General features: G+C 38.6%; 1 pseudogene; it reads left to right on the forward strand.

The window, feature by feature from the left end:
- Window positions 1–11900: 11900 nt before the first annotated feature.
- LOC100350434 (BUD13 homolog pseudogene) lies at window positions 11901–13590 on the forward strand (annotated as a pseudogene).
- The last annotated feature ends 652 nt before the right edge of the window (window positions 13591–14242 follow it).

The following is a 14242-nucleotide window of genomic DNA, read 5'->3' on the forward strand; positions in this document are numbered from 1 at the left end:
CTCTTCCAGTCCAGCTCTCTGCTGTGGCCTGGGAGTGCAGTGGAGGATGGCCCAAGTGCTTGGGCCCTGCACCCACATGGGAGACCAGGAGGAAGCACCTGGCTCCTGGCTTCAGATAGGCGCAGCACAACAGCTGTAGCGGCAATTTGGGGGGTGAACCAATGGAAAAAGGAAGACCTTTCTCTCTGTCTCTCTCTCTCTCACTGTCTAACTCTGCCTGTCAGAAAAAAAAAAAAAAAGATTTATTTATTTACTTTGAAACTCAGAGTTACACAGCCAGAAGGAGAGGAAGAGAGAGAAAGAGAGAGGTCTTCTATCCACTGGTTCTTTCCCCAGTTGGCCAGAGCTGTGCCACTCTGAAGCCAGGAGCCAGGAGTTTCTTCTGGGTCTCTCACGTGGGTGCAGGGGCTCAAGGGCTTGGGCCATCTTCTACTGCTTTCCCAGGCCATAGCAGAGAGCTGGATCAGAAGTGGAGTAGCCAGATCTTGAACTGGTGCCAATATGGGATGCTGGTACTGCAGGCAGCAGCTTTACCCACTATGCCACAGCGCTGGCCCCAGTAATTCATTTCTTACACTGAAAAACTTTTTTAATGAAAAATTATTTTAGGTACATCTTTCTACTTATCTTTTTTTCTCCATTTACACTTGAGAAAACTGATACTCAGCCTAAAGGATCTAGATTTTTAATTTTTTTATTTATTGGAAAAACAGAATGATAGAGAGATCTATACACTGTTTTACTCCCCAGATGGCCACAACACTTGGGACCAGGCCAGGCCAAAGCCAGGAGCCTGGAACTCCATCTGGGCTTCCATGTAGGTGACAGGCCCAAGGAATTGGACCATCATCCACTGCTTTCCCAGGCACAGTAGCAGGGAGCAGGATAAAAAGTGGAGCACCTGGGATTCCCACCAGCACTTCTATACTACATTAAATTCTCAGGATCACATGAAATGCATAATAATTACTACAACACAGTTCTCATCAATTCTCATGTTAATGCTATATTATTACAAAGATAATAGAATCAATGTAATTCATAGATACAGTTATAAGAATATAATGATATTTCCTCTCGCCCTCTTCCTTCCTTCCTTCCTTCCTTCCTTCCTTCCTTCCTTCCTTCCTTCCTTCCTTCCTTCCTTCCTTCCTTCCTAATAACATTGATTTTGGATAGCCTACTCCCTCTTCAACTTGAACACTTAAGGAACAACGTCATTAAATTTTCCTCACTCCTTGAAGACCCATAGTTTCCTTGTTGTAGTTCCTCCAAAAGATATTTTAATGCATTTATCTTCTCTCCAAATAATATGTATTACAAAGTATGATTGCTTTTATTATGATCTTAAACTCAGTAAATTGTCTATTCCTTTAAACAATTGCTTCTCCACATTTTTACTTATTGATTTTACTTCTTTTTTCTAATGCTCTAAAACTTAGTCTAAAAGGCCATAAAACAAATACATTTCACTGTTAAATATAAAGACCATAATTCTAGGTCTAAGAGTAAGGTGGTTGATATTGAAAAGTTATAAGGTTCTCCTTTTGATAGATCTCCCAGTCCTTCAGATTTATAGAAATAGTAATGACCAAAGACTGTGGTGGAGCTGTCACATGAATTTTAGATAATGACATTTTGTGGGAAAAGCTCCTAATAAAACAGCAGTGCCTAACACCCTTTAAAGTGTGTACTGTATGCCAAGCATCGTGTTAATCACTTTATGTGATTAACTTAATCCTCAATAAACCCCAATAAGGCAGATATTTTCACTTCAAAGTTACAGAGATGGCAGCAAAATACTGTGGTTAATAAGCTTGGACTCCCTGCCCAGACTTTTGAGCTATGAATCTTGGCTTCATCCCTTTCCATATTTCTTCTATAAAAATTCTGATTTTTAATCCTTTGGACTTTTGTCAGACATTTTTCAGGAAGAAGACAAGTCTATGTGTGTGTGTTTGTATTTTTGTATGTGTTTATATTTTTGTAGGTGTATGTACAAACATACATGGATGTGTTTGCTTATATGTGTATAAATATATGAGAATCAAAAATACTATGGAAATGGAATTAGAGATAAGTATACTTGAGGACAAAAAATTTGAAATTTGCATATAGTTTTCCCATAATACACACTTTTCTATGAACTTTCTCATTACCTCTTGCATATAAGGATTTTAAATTTTTTGCAACAAAATGAGCTTATCTTTCTATTGTGATTTCCATGAACTTGCTGAAATATCCTCATGTGTCAAATATGTGCTTTAATAATAGCATCAATACTATAGCCTTGAAGCTGGAGTCCTCATTGCCTAATCTCCTTTTAATACCATTGCAATGACAATCAAATTTCAATATGAATTTTGGAGGTGAAAACATCTAAGCCATACCAGTGTGTGGTTGAAGTGAACACTCAGGAAGAAATCTTGCCTTTCTTCCATGGGGCATAGGTACACATGTTTAGATTCGTGGTGATAATTTGGAGATTTCTGTGCAATCACTATATCTTGGTTTAAAGATGTAGTTCAGGGGCAGCACTGTGGCATAGTGAGTAAAGATGCCGCCTGCTGTGTTGACATCCCAAATAGGCGCTGGTTGAGTCCCAGCTGCTCCACTTTCAGTCCAGCTCTTTGCTAAGGCCTGTTGGGCCCCTGCATCCACGTGGGAGACCCAGAGGAAGCTCCAGGCTCCTGGCTTTGGATCAGCCCAGCGCCAGCCATTACTGCCATTTGGGGAGTGAAGATCTCTCTCTCTCTCTCTCTCTCTCTCTGCCTCTGTAATTCTGCCTTTCAGAAAAATAAATAAATCTATTTTTTTAAAAAAAGATGTAGTTCAAAGTACATCATACAAAGGCACCATAAATTTTAAATGGGTACAAAAAAATGTACAAACTTTTAGCACTTCTACTTCCAGGCACTCTATGTTTCCATGAATACCATGATACAAAGCTTTTTAGAGAGCTCTTATTTATTTAATAACTTTATGACCTTGGATAATAAATTTTTGAGTGACTTTCTTGAATTTAGATATGTAATAATTTTTTTGCAGAAAGCTTTTTAAAATTTTTTGTTTCTTTAATTTCACTTTATTTGAAAGGCAGAGAGAATTCTTCCATCCTTTGTCCACTCCTGAAAAATGAAGGTTGGGCTAAGCCAAAGCCAGGAGCCCAGAACTCAATTCAAGTGTCCTAAATGCATGGTAGGGACCAGAGCAGAGCCGGTGTGCATATTAGCACAAAGTTGGATTATAAGCAGAATAGCCAAGACTCGAAGAATGCACTCTGACAGGGGATGCAGGTGCTCCAAGTAGCAACTTAACTACTATACCAAATGCCCATCCTTGGAGAAAGGTTTACATTTCTATTCTTTTTTACTTTTCTATATTTGTATCTTAATTATTTCCCTTTTATTTAGCTAAGGCCCAGTATGCTATGGTTTGTTATTTAATAAGAATAGGTATGGTGTATAATCTCATTTTTATTTCTAATGAGAATAACCATGTTTCCCCCATTAAGTATAGTGTGAGCTCCAGTTTTTAAATATGCCTTTTCTGTAATGCTAAGAATGAAATACTCCAAACATCATTTTAATGCTTTAATCAAGAATAGATGTAGAATCTTAGCATTTCTTCTCATCATCTATTGAGATAATTACATGATTTTTGTACTATCTTTCCTACTAATGTGATGAATTACATTAATAATCTCTCCTAAGTTATACCAGAATTTCATGGATGGGCTAAATTCTATTCAGTCTTAATGGAAAAATGTATTTTAATTTAATTTTTAAGTCTGTGAAGTGAACTAAAATGTTATTTATAATTTTGACAACTCTATTTACAAGTAAAGTTACCTGTCATTTTCTTTGGTTTGATCTTCTAATGTGATTTATGAATTTCATTCCTAAATGTGACAAAGATGATTTATATATCATTTTAATGTACTAAGCCTATTTTCTATATAAAGAAACAATCTTATAAAATGGATATTTTGATTCAGAAAATTCTTTAATAAATTTGAACTAGGAGTATAACAAAAGAATCTAGAATAGATTCTCACATAGGGGGTAGAGATTATCCTCTTCATAATAATTTGCATAAATTCTTAAAAATGTTCACCTAATCTTACTGACAGAGCCACTGTATGATTTTTGTCTTCCGTTGGCACTTTTTTTTTTATTATTATTATTATTTTTTATTTTTTTTGACAGGCAGAGTGGACAGTGAGAGAGAGAGACAGAGAGAGAAAGGTCTTCCTTTGCCGTTGGTTCACCCTCCAATGGCCGCCGCGGCAGGCGCGCTGATCCGATGGCAGGAGCCAGGAGCCAGGTGCTTTTCCTGGTCTCCCATGGGGTGCAGGGCCCAAGCACCTGGGCCATCCTCCACTGCACTCCTGGCAGCTGGCCTGGAAGAGGGGCAACCGGGACAGAATCCGGCGCCCCAACCGGGACTAGAACCCGGTGTGCCGGCGCCGCTAGGCGGAGGATTAGCCTAGTGAGCTGTGGCGCTGGCTCCGTTGGCACTTTTGCATGCTCCTTACTCTGTAAGAAAATGTTAAAATTGTATATTCTGCATGTGTTACTCAAAAAACAAATAGGTTAATGTTATATATTTAAATTTTTTATTCATCTGGAAATTGGTATTTTTTTCTTCTGATTAAAAAAATAATAATAGAACATTTCCATGGTCTCCTAAAAGTTGTATGGGCCATAGGCACTCTACTGTACCTAGTAAATAGCCCCGCACTAGACTATTCCTTTTTTTTTTTTAAGATTTATTTATTTTATTTGAAAAGTATAGTTACAGTATACTTCCATCTTCCATCTTCCAGTTTACTCTTCAAATTGCTACAATGGCAAAGGCTGATGCAGGGCAAAGTTCAGGAGCCAGGAACTCTATCCAGGTCTCCTATGTGGGTGGCAAAGGCCCAAGCACTTGGACCATCTTCTGCTGCTTTCCCAGGTGCAATAGCAGGGAATGGGGTTGGAAGTAGAGTGGCTCAGACTCCAACCAGGGCACATACTGGATGCTGCCATTGAAGGCAACTGCTTAACCCATTGTGCCACAATGCTAGCTCCACAAATGTAGGAGCCAGAAATGTGTATTTCATCAACAGCTTCTTTGATTTCTCTATTTTAAATGATCATAATTGTATTATGTGTATCATAAAAAAGTTCCTTATTTAAATTTTTATGTATCATGAAACATACAACTTAAACTTTTTCTTCTAAAGCTATCACCAAAGGTAACAGGGAGATTTACTATGTGTACAAATAAGAAAGCTAATACATGCAAGGCAAGTTTATTTAGCTAGCAGAACCTAGTAAAACAATAGTAAAATTTCACTACAGTCCAGACAATCTCAACTTTCAATGCAGTGCTGATTTTTTTTTCCATGCCCCTGAATGCAACCGATCTCATCTGATTGCTATTTTATTGGCCTTCTCTGCCTCCCATCTTTACGAAGTTTAATCACTGATGTCATTCTAACAAGAATTTCATAGGTTGGGTCAACACATAGTGAAACTTATCAGTGTTTATGCATTTTATGATCTCATTATGTATGCCAAAGTACAATATTTGAAAAACAAACAAAAAACCCAAAATCAGTGTCACAGGTGGAACTCCAGAAGACATTGACCAGTGAGAATCTTCTAGAAAGTTCAACTTGTGCATATTTTGAAGTTCTAATTTTGACTGGAAAAAGTATTGCTATGAAAACTTGGAACAAAATTTCTGAGAGACTCGACACTTTACTTTTTCTAAAACATCATGACATCTACCTCCTGAATCCTCTGAGAGGATCTCTTGCAGAAAATTTAATTCAGGGTGGGCTTTGTTGCATGGTGGTTATGCCACAGATCGCACCACCCACATCCTGAATCAACCCCTGGCTTTTAGCTGTGCTCCACTTTTGATCCCGCTTCCTGCTTATGGGCAAATGGAAGGGAGCAGATGACAGCTCAAATACTTGAGTCCCTGCCATCACTGTGGGAAACCCAGATGGAATCCCAGGCCTTGATTTTGGCCTGCCCATACCTTGGCTTGTTGTGGGAATTTAGAGAGTAACCAGCAGATGAAAGATCTCTTCCCCTTTCTCTTTCTTTCATTCTCTGTTTTGCGTTTGTGCACTCTCCCTTTCACATAACTAAAAATAAATAAAACTGTCAAAAAAGAAAACTTAATCCTATTTTTTAAATTATGTGTGTTGAAATACATTTGAAATCAAAATTAAGCTTAAAGAGCTAAACCATATAGACTGTAACCATGGAACCTTAAAAAATAGTTGGATTCTGCTTTATGGGGAAAATTTGGAAACATTTCTCACAATCATAAGCCAGAAAACCAAAATTATGAATCCCATTATAGACTGAGTTGTAATTAGGTTGGATTCCTAATCATATGTCATGTTTGAAGGAAACAAATTGTTAGCAGGAGTTATTTATCTTTCAGCAAGATAAACTCCTTTTAACATGAGTTTAATTAAGGCATTGCAAATATTCATGCACACACTTCAAAGTTTTATGTAATTTCAGCATATGTATGTACCATGCAGCAATAGTCATCCAGATTCTTAAGAAACAACAGACACATTATTTTCCCAAGAAAGGAGAAATGCGTTTAAGTTATTAAAAATATAACACAATCACTCTGATATTTATGTGTTGTCTTTTTATTGGCACTTCTTTTAATAAGGAGTGTGAGTAGTCATAGTTATAAAGCAAGTATAATAATGACCACCGAAAATTTTGTTCTGCCCAATGGGATTTGAGGGTATTTGAAAGAAAAGAAAGCAAATCTGCATTATAATGCTATGTATCAGTAGGTAGAAATTCAGCAGAATAATTTATATCCACCTGCCACAGTATGTAAGACTATATGTATAGGAAATAAATATAGTGTATATGATTTGAATCTTAAATGCTTGCCTACTATTTATAAAAATTTTAAAGCCTTTTTCTTATTAAAGAAAATAGGGATTACATAAATTAATAATAATCAGAGCCATTATTACTTAAGCTGTTGAATTTTAGTCTCCTATTCTGCTTTTAAAAAAATACATAAAATTGTCAAAGCTACTCTTTTTAAAAATTTTTTGCTTCCTCTTTTTTTTTTTTTTTTTTTTTTTGACAGGCAGAGTGGACAGTGAGAGAGAGAGAGACAGAGAAAGGTCTTCCTTTGCCGTTGGTTCACCCTCCAATGGCCGCCACGGCTGGTGCGCTGCAGCCAGCGCACCACGCCTATCTGAAGGCAGGAGCCAGGTGCTTCTCCTGGTCTCCCATGGGGTGCAGGGCCCAAGCACTTGGGCCATCCTCCACTGCACTCCCGGGCCACAGCAGAGAGCTGGCCTGGAAGAGGGGCAACCGGGACAGAATCCGGTGCCCCGACTAGAACTGGGACTAGAACCTGGTGTGCCGGCACCGCAAGGCGGAGGATTAGCCTATTGAGCTGAGGCGCTGGCCTTTTTGCTTCCGTTTTTTAAAATTAATATTATTCCAGTAGGGATTTTACAGTCCAATTCTTGTTACTATTAATTCATGTGCTTTTGTGTTTTTTTTTTTTATCAAATTTCCTTTGTTTTGTCACAATATCTTTAAAGCAACTTTTATTTAGCACTTAATTATGCTTGGTTATAAGTGTTTATCTTGGCCATTTTTTCTTACGACTTCTGACTTTCTTGAGACCAGGAACAATGTCAAAGACAGGATCCGTACTAACAAGAACACAAATATTTTCTGAATTCATAATTAATCAATTATTTTTAACTTCCTCTTGATTATAATAAGCATAGGAAACACTTTTCAAGTGGTTAGACTGTGTCAGACACATTCAATAACACTTTTAGTCTTTACAACAATGCTGTGAAATTAGTATCATTATCTGAAATGTACAGATAAGGAAAGTGATACTGGAAGAGGTTAAGGAATGTTCTCCAAGACCAAATAGCTAGTAGATGGCAGAGCTGAGAACCGAAGTTACAAAGCCTTGCTCCATATGACACCACTAACTAACTGCCTTGGGCTCACACATTATGGTATCTACCATACATAGGGGTTATCCACAGACACAAAGGGAAATGGTAAGAGGTGATGAATATCTGAATCATTTCATTGGATTATTTCATTATAGGAAAAGGAAACATTTAAAGACCATTGACAGGGGCCAGCACTGTGGTGTAGCATGTGAAGCCACCTCCTGCAGTGCAGGCATCCAATATGGGCGCCGATTCAAGTCTCAGCTGCTCCACTTTCGATCCAGTTCTCTGCTATGGCCTGGGAAAGCAGTAGAAGATGGTCCAAGTCCTTGGGCCCCTGCTTCCCCCGCGAGGGAGACCCAGAAGAAGCTCCTGGCTCCTAGCTTCGGATTGGCACATCTCCGGCCATTGCAGCCAGTCGGGGAGTGAACCAGCGGATCGAAGACCTCTCTCTCTCTCTACCTCTCTTCACTCTGTGTAACAGACTTTCAAATAAATAAATTAATTAATTAAAAAAAGACTATTGACAGAGAAGACTTTGTTAAATGACCTTGTAGAGTCCTACGATGACTAAAATATTCTTATCTGTTACAAGTATTATGGCTAGAGAAAGAAATAGGTGCTAAGAACACTTTTAAATTAAGTAATATAATTCTTGATATAAAAGCTCCTAAAACTAACATCACTATGTCACCAATTTATCATAATATTGTGTTTAAAAAACTATCCCAGAATAAATTATTGGTTTTTATATCCTACATATACTTCACTTTCAAAGATAATCAAAAAATAAAAGATTTTTGTCACAATGTCATTCTAAAATTTATTCAGATTTCTAGGAATACCCAATAGCAAAAGCAACAAATGATTTGTTTCTGTCACAGTGAAGGTACACTGAATTGGTTTTTTAACTTTAATGATGTGTAAGTGGCTTCAGGAATTACCCCAAATAAATATTTTCATAATTGCAATACTTCTACTAACTAATAAATGCAAGATTAAGTTCATAGAAATAAATTCTTCCTTATGACATCTTTTTGTAATGATGATAAAACCATATTTAGAACTAGCCAGCTGGATTGAGTTTAGATGGTCCCAATTTTGTTGGCAGCATCAGAAGCATTATAATCAGGAGCTAGATGAACATTTGCATTTCCCTCTCCATCAGTCCTGATCATGGTGCTGGCCTTGGTCATATAAATGTCAGAGTTTCTTCGCAGCTTGTTTGATCTGGTGCTTGTTGGCCTTGACATCCACAATGAACACACGTGTGCTGTTATCTTCTGTGCACTTCCTCACAGACTCAGCAGTCAGGGGAACTTGGTGCTGGCACAGCAGTCAGGCTTGGTTCTTCTGGGAGCATTCTTCTGATGATACGCGGGCTGACTCCAGAGCCGCAGTGTCTTGTCACAGGAAGATGAGTGATGCGCAAATGTTCATTGTTGTACTGCCTTGACCTTCCAAGCTTTGCTTTGGAATTAATAATAGGTGGTAGTGGATATTCCTTCTGTACTTTTGGTGCCCCACTAATAAGCAAACTATGATATCTTTTTCTTCCATTTTATTTGAAAGGCAGAGAGAGAGAAAGAGATATTCCATATGTGGGTATACTCCCCAAAGTCCACAGATCAAGTCCAGGAGTATGGACATCAATCTGTCTTCCACATGGGTGGAACCCAAACATTGACCCATAATCTTCTGCTTTCCAGGGTATGCATTAGCAGCAAATTGCATCAGAGGCAGAGTAGCCAGGACTCTGATATGGGATGCGAGCATCCTAAGAGACAATTTAACCATTGCGCCAATCACCTACACCAATGGCGTCTCTTTTCTTTCAAATTAGTAGCTGTAGATAGAAAATCTTTGTTATGAAGCTAAATATTTAAATAAATCAAACATGTAGGTCAAGTAACTTGATTGACTATAGATAGGGAGATATATTTAAAATACAGCAAAAGTCCAAATATTCAGATTCTTTGTTTAGATCCTGAAAGCAACTAATAAGCCCAAAGTAACAAAAATGTTGATTATCAGATCTTTTTGTCATTTAGTTCACTGCATTGTCCTATATTGAAAGATTTCTGATTATTTCATTTTAATTTATATTAGTTGAGCCCATGAAGCAATCAATATTTCTAGTCTAATGTCCTGTGATATAAAACTGTTAAAAAATTTATGTTTTTAAAATCAAGTTTTAAATGACAACCATGATGTAAAGTTAAATTTTATGTTTTTAAAAAATGATTAACATTGCTTCATCCTTCATTCTTAATGTAAAACAGTTGATTGAATATTTCTCTCATGTAATCTACAATAGTTTGAAAGGTATCATCTACTAAGCATGCAAAAATTTTGAAGGTACATATCCGTCCTTTATTTGGAGACATGTATTACTGTCAGGATGAGACCTTGATATGCATATCCTGCATATTTATTACTCCATTTCAATAATATATGTAGCATCTTTTCATTTCTTTAGGTCTTATTTCATTACTTTGTTTCAGGCGTAAAGTGCTTGTTGTTCCCTTAAAGTTCTTTTCCTATTGCCTCTCTGTTGCTGCAGCCTGTCCTAGAATACCTACATTTCTCAAATCATGGATTGATTTAAAAGGAAGGAGGATGGGGGTGGGGGGTGGGAGCATGTGCAGGAGGGAGGGGAAAGTGTGAAGTGTCACTGTGCTCCTAAATCTATATATATGAAATACATTAGATATGTTCCCCTTAAATACATAAAATTTTTAAATGATATCTTTCACAAAAACCCTCTTAATTAAACCTTATTACACTGTACTCACCTAAAAACAAAATATCTGCATCACATTGGTCTTCTACTGGACAGAACATGAACACAGTCCATTTTTTCTAGAATTCAGTTCAGAACACATGATGTATGCTCAGCTATAAAAAGCTGAGAAGAGTAAAATGCATCACAGAAAAAAGGAAACACACAGGCGAGTATTAAGTAAAGAGACACACTCAGAAAGACACGTTTGTGTAATTTAAGTAAGAGTGTCAAATGCATGGAGTTCTTTACTGTGAAATATGAATAGCATTCAAGTTATAGAGAATGATAAACAATTACTTAATAAAGTATTTGATTTTCTCCATTTGAAAAATTTGATAATATAATTAACTGTGTTTTTATACCCAGGACTTTTTAAATCAGAAAAAGCAATAGATGTTTTGATATTTTCAACAGCATTCCTACAGGTTTTGTATTTGGAAACATTCTTATTGGTAAGAGGGAAAATAATAAATGGTTATTAAACCAAATTTGGAGCAATGTATAGAAAAATTATCACTGAGTGGAAATGAGGAAAGAAACAATTTCAGTTTTCCAATCTAAATGCTAAGAGTACATGTATAGCAAACTGGATATTTATTTGAGATATTATTTGGCATCTACGATAATTGATGAAACATTATACTGGGTGCTTTGGAGTGCTGGAAACTTGGGTAAGACTTGACTTAGACCTGTAGGAATCACAGGTATAGATTCTAAAGACAAATAACCAGTACAATTCTGCAAGTGAAATGAATAACCTCTCTTCACTTAAACCTGAGATCTGATATTTTGAAATGTGAGAAGCATAAAAAAGCTAAGAAAACATTGGAGGGTCCAGAGGAAAGGAGTGGCTTACCCTATTCATGTTATATATATTCCAGGTAAAGACACATGATATGTGCTCACCTATGAAGAGCTAGGAATTGTAAAATGTATCATGGAGAGAAGGAAATGCAGTAATAAGTAAATAAAATAGTAAGTAAAACTACACATTTGAAGGAAAAAAAATTGTTAAATTTAATTATCAAATGTATTGAGTTCCTTGGCGTGAAATGTGAATATTCAAGTTGTAGATGGATAATGGAAGACTTTAAATGCCTTAGTGAATAAAAAAGTTTTTAAGAAAATGTCCGAGCCGCTGCCATGGCGGCAGCTCCGCCGCTCTCCAAGGCCGAGTACCTGAAGCGTTACTTATCCCGGCCAGAGGCCGGCGTCGATGTGGCCTCCAACTCCGGGTGCAAACTGCGCAAAAAGCTGCCGAAGCCCAGCGGGGCCGGCGGCAAGGGAATGCGGATTGTGGATGATGATGTGAGCTGGACAGCTATCTCTACCGCTAAACCAGAAAAGGAGGAAGAAGATGAGGGAGATTTGCCTGTGGTGGCTGAGTTTGTGGATGAACGGCCAGAAGAGGTCAAACAGATGGAGGCCTTTCACTCCAGTGCCAAATGGAGGCTCCTAGGAGGTCACGATGAAGACCTTCACAAGGGCATTTCCGTCACGACACCCCAGATCCTTCTCCTCCCAGGAGAATCCCTGACGACACTCCGGATCCATCTTCTCCCAGGCGGAGAAGTCCGTCACGACACCCCCGATCCTTCTCCTCCCGGGAAGCCTCATCACAGTTCTTCAGCTGTGTTTCCCAGGAGAACCCGTCACGATTCACCAGCTCCATCTCCTTCTAGGAGGATGTCTCATAATTCCTCAGATATTTCTTCCTCCAGAAGGGCCCACGACAGCTCCCCTGATGCTTGCCAACCTAGGAAAATTCTCGGCACCTCTGACACGACAACTCAGGGGGGCCGACACAATTCCCCCAACTCGGCACCTGATGTCACTCACTCAGTGTCCAAAACCAAAAGTAAGAAAGCCCCAGAAAGAGCATTCCCACCTTGGAATGAGCCACAGACCTCTCATTCATTACTCCCGAAGAAGAGCAAATATGAGTGTGACTCGGATCTCTCTCCGCCACGAAAAAGACAGGCAAAATCCCATTTTGGAGGTAAGAAGCAGCTTGATTCCACAGGTGACTGCCGGAAAACCTGATTCCAATCTTTCTCCTCCACGGCGTAAACAAAATCCAAGGTCTCCGGATTCTGATTCAGAGCTTTCTCCTCCCCTGAATAGACCTCAATACCGAAGGTCTGATTCTGACCTCTCTCCACCAAGGAGGAAACGGGGGACCAAATCTCCCGATTCGCATCTGTCTCCACCGGGGAGAAGGCAGCCTCCCGGAAAGCGGGCTAAACACATGTATTCTGGAGCTAAAACCGGGTTGGTGTTCACTAATGTAGAGCAAGAACAGCAGGAGCTCAAGAAACCCCGGCATTTGAAGCTCAATTCAAATTTGCTGAAACCGTATTTCTAGATAAATTTGGTCGTAAGAGGAATTTGAAACTGGAACGTTTGGAGAAGAGGAGAAAAGCTGAGAAGGACATGGAGAGAAATGAGCAGTAGGTGCGATGGGGAAAAGGGCTTGCCCAGGACCCCGAAACAGCAACGGAATGTGGAGGATGCAATCAAGGAGATGCAGAAGCCCTTGGCCCACTATATTGATGATGAAGATCTGGATCGGATGCTGAGAGAACAAGAAAGAGAAGGAGACGCCATGGCCAACTTTATCAAGAAGAGTAAGGCCAAGGAGAGCAAAAATAAGAAAGTGTGACCTCGCCACAATGGCCCAGCACCTCCTCCCAACAGATTCAATATCTGGCCTGGATATCACTGGGATGGAGTGGACAGATCCAATGGATCTGAACAGAAGCGCTTTGCCAGGCTTGCCAGCAAGAAGGCAGTAGAAGAGCCTGCCTACAAGTGGAGCATTGAGGATATGTGACTTTGTTTTCATCAAGGAAGAATGTTTGAGACCAGATCTTTGGACGGAGGTACCTGACCTTTGCAGGTGTTTCAACACTGGCTATGGTTGACTCTCACAGGAAACATTGACTTCTGTGTCCCACCCTTGGTTCTTGGTTGGGGCTTTTTTTTTTCTCCTTTTTAAAAATAAACATACATTTATTTTCGTAAGAAAATATCCAACACAACCAATCCTCAAGCAGCTGGACAATCATATCTGGCATCTAGAACTGCAGATAGTGATGTGAATGCATGTAGAAATGGTAGACAAGCACAGATATACATAAAGAAAGAAGAAAGAACTTAAAAAAAGAAAAAGAAAGCATAAGCATAAGAAAAGAATTATGCATTATCTGTTATAAAATATGCCTGTGTTACTTGGTTTCCCTATTTTTATTAATACGGTTTGCGTATTTTAAAGGACAAGAGTAGGAAATGATACAAAGTAAAATACAGAAGAATAACCAGAGGAGTTGAAGAAGGTGGTGTTTGAGAGTTGGAAAAAGACATGGATGGAGAAGGACAAGGAGGTAAAGGATCAAGCATCCTACAGGGGGTGTAAAGAAAAGTAAATGGTTCACGAGGAAGACAAGAGGGGATACAACACAAGCTCAGGACAAGGTCAAGCTTAT

The sequence above is a fragment of the Oryctolagus cuniculus genome, chromosome 12, assembly GCF_964237555.1.
Source record: "Oryctolagus cuniculus chromosome 12, mOryCun1.1, whole genome shotgun sequence".
Lineage (NCBI taxonomy): Eukaryota > Metazoa > Chordata > Mammalia > Lagomorpha > Leporidae > Oryctolagus > Oryctolagus cuniculus.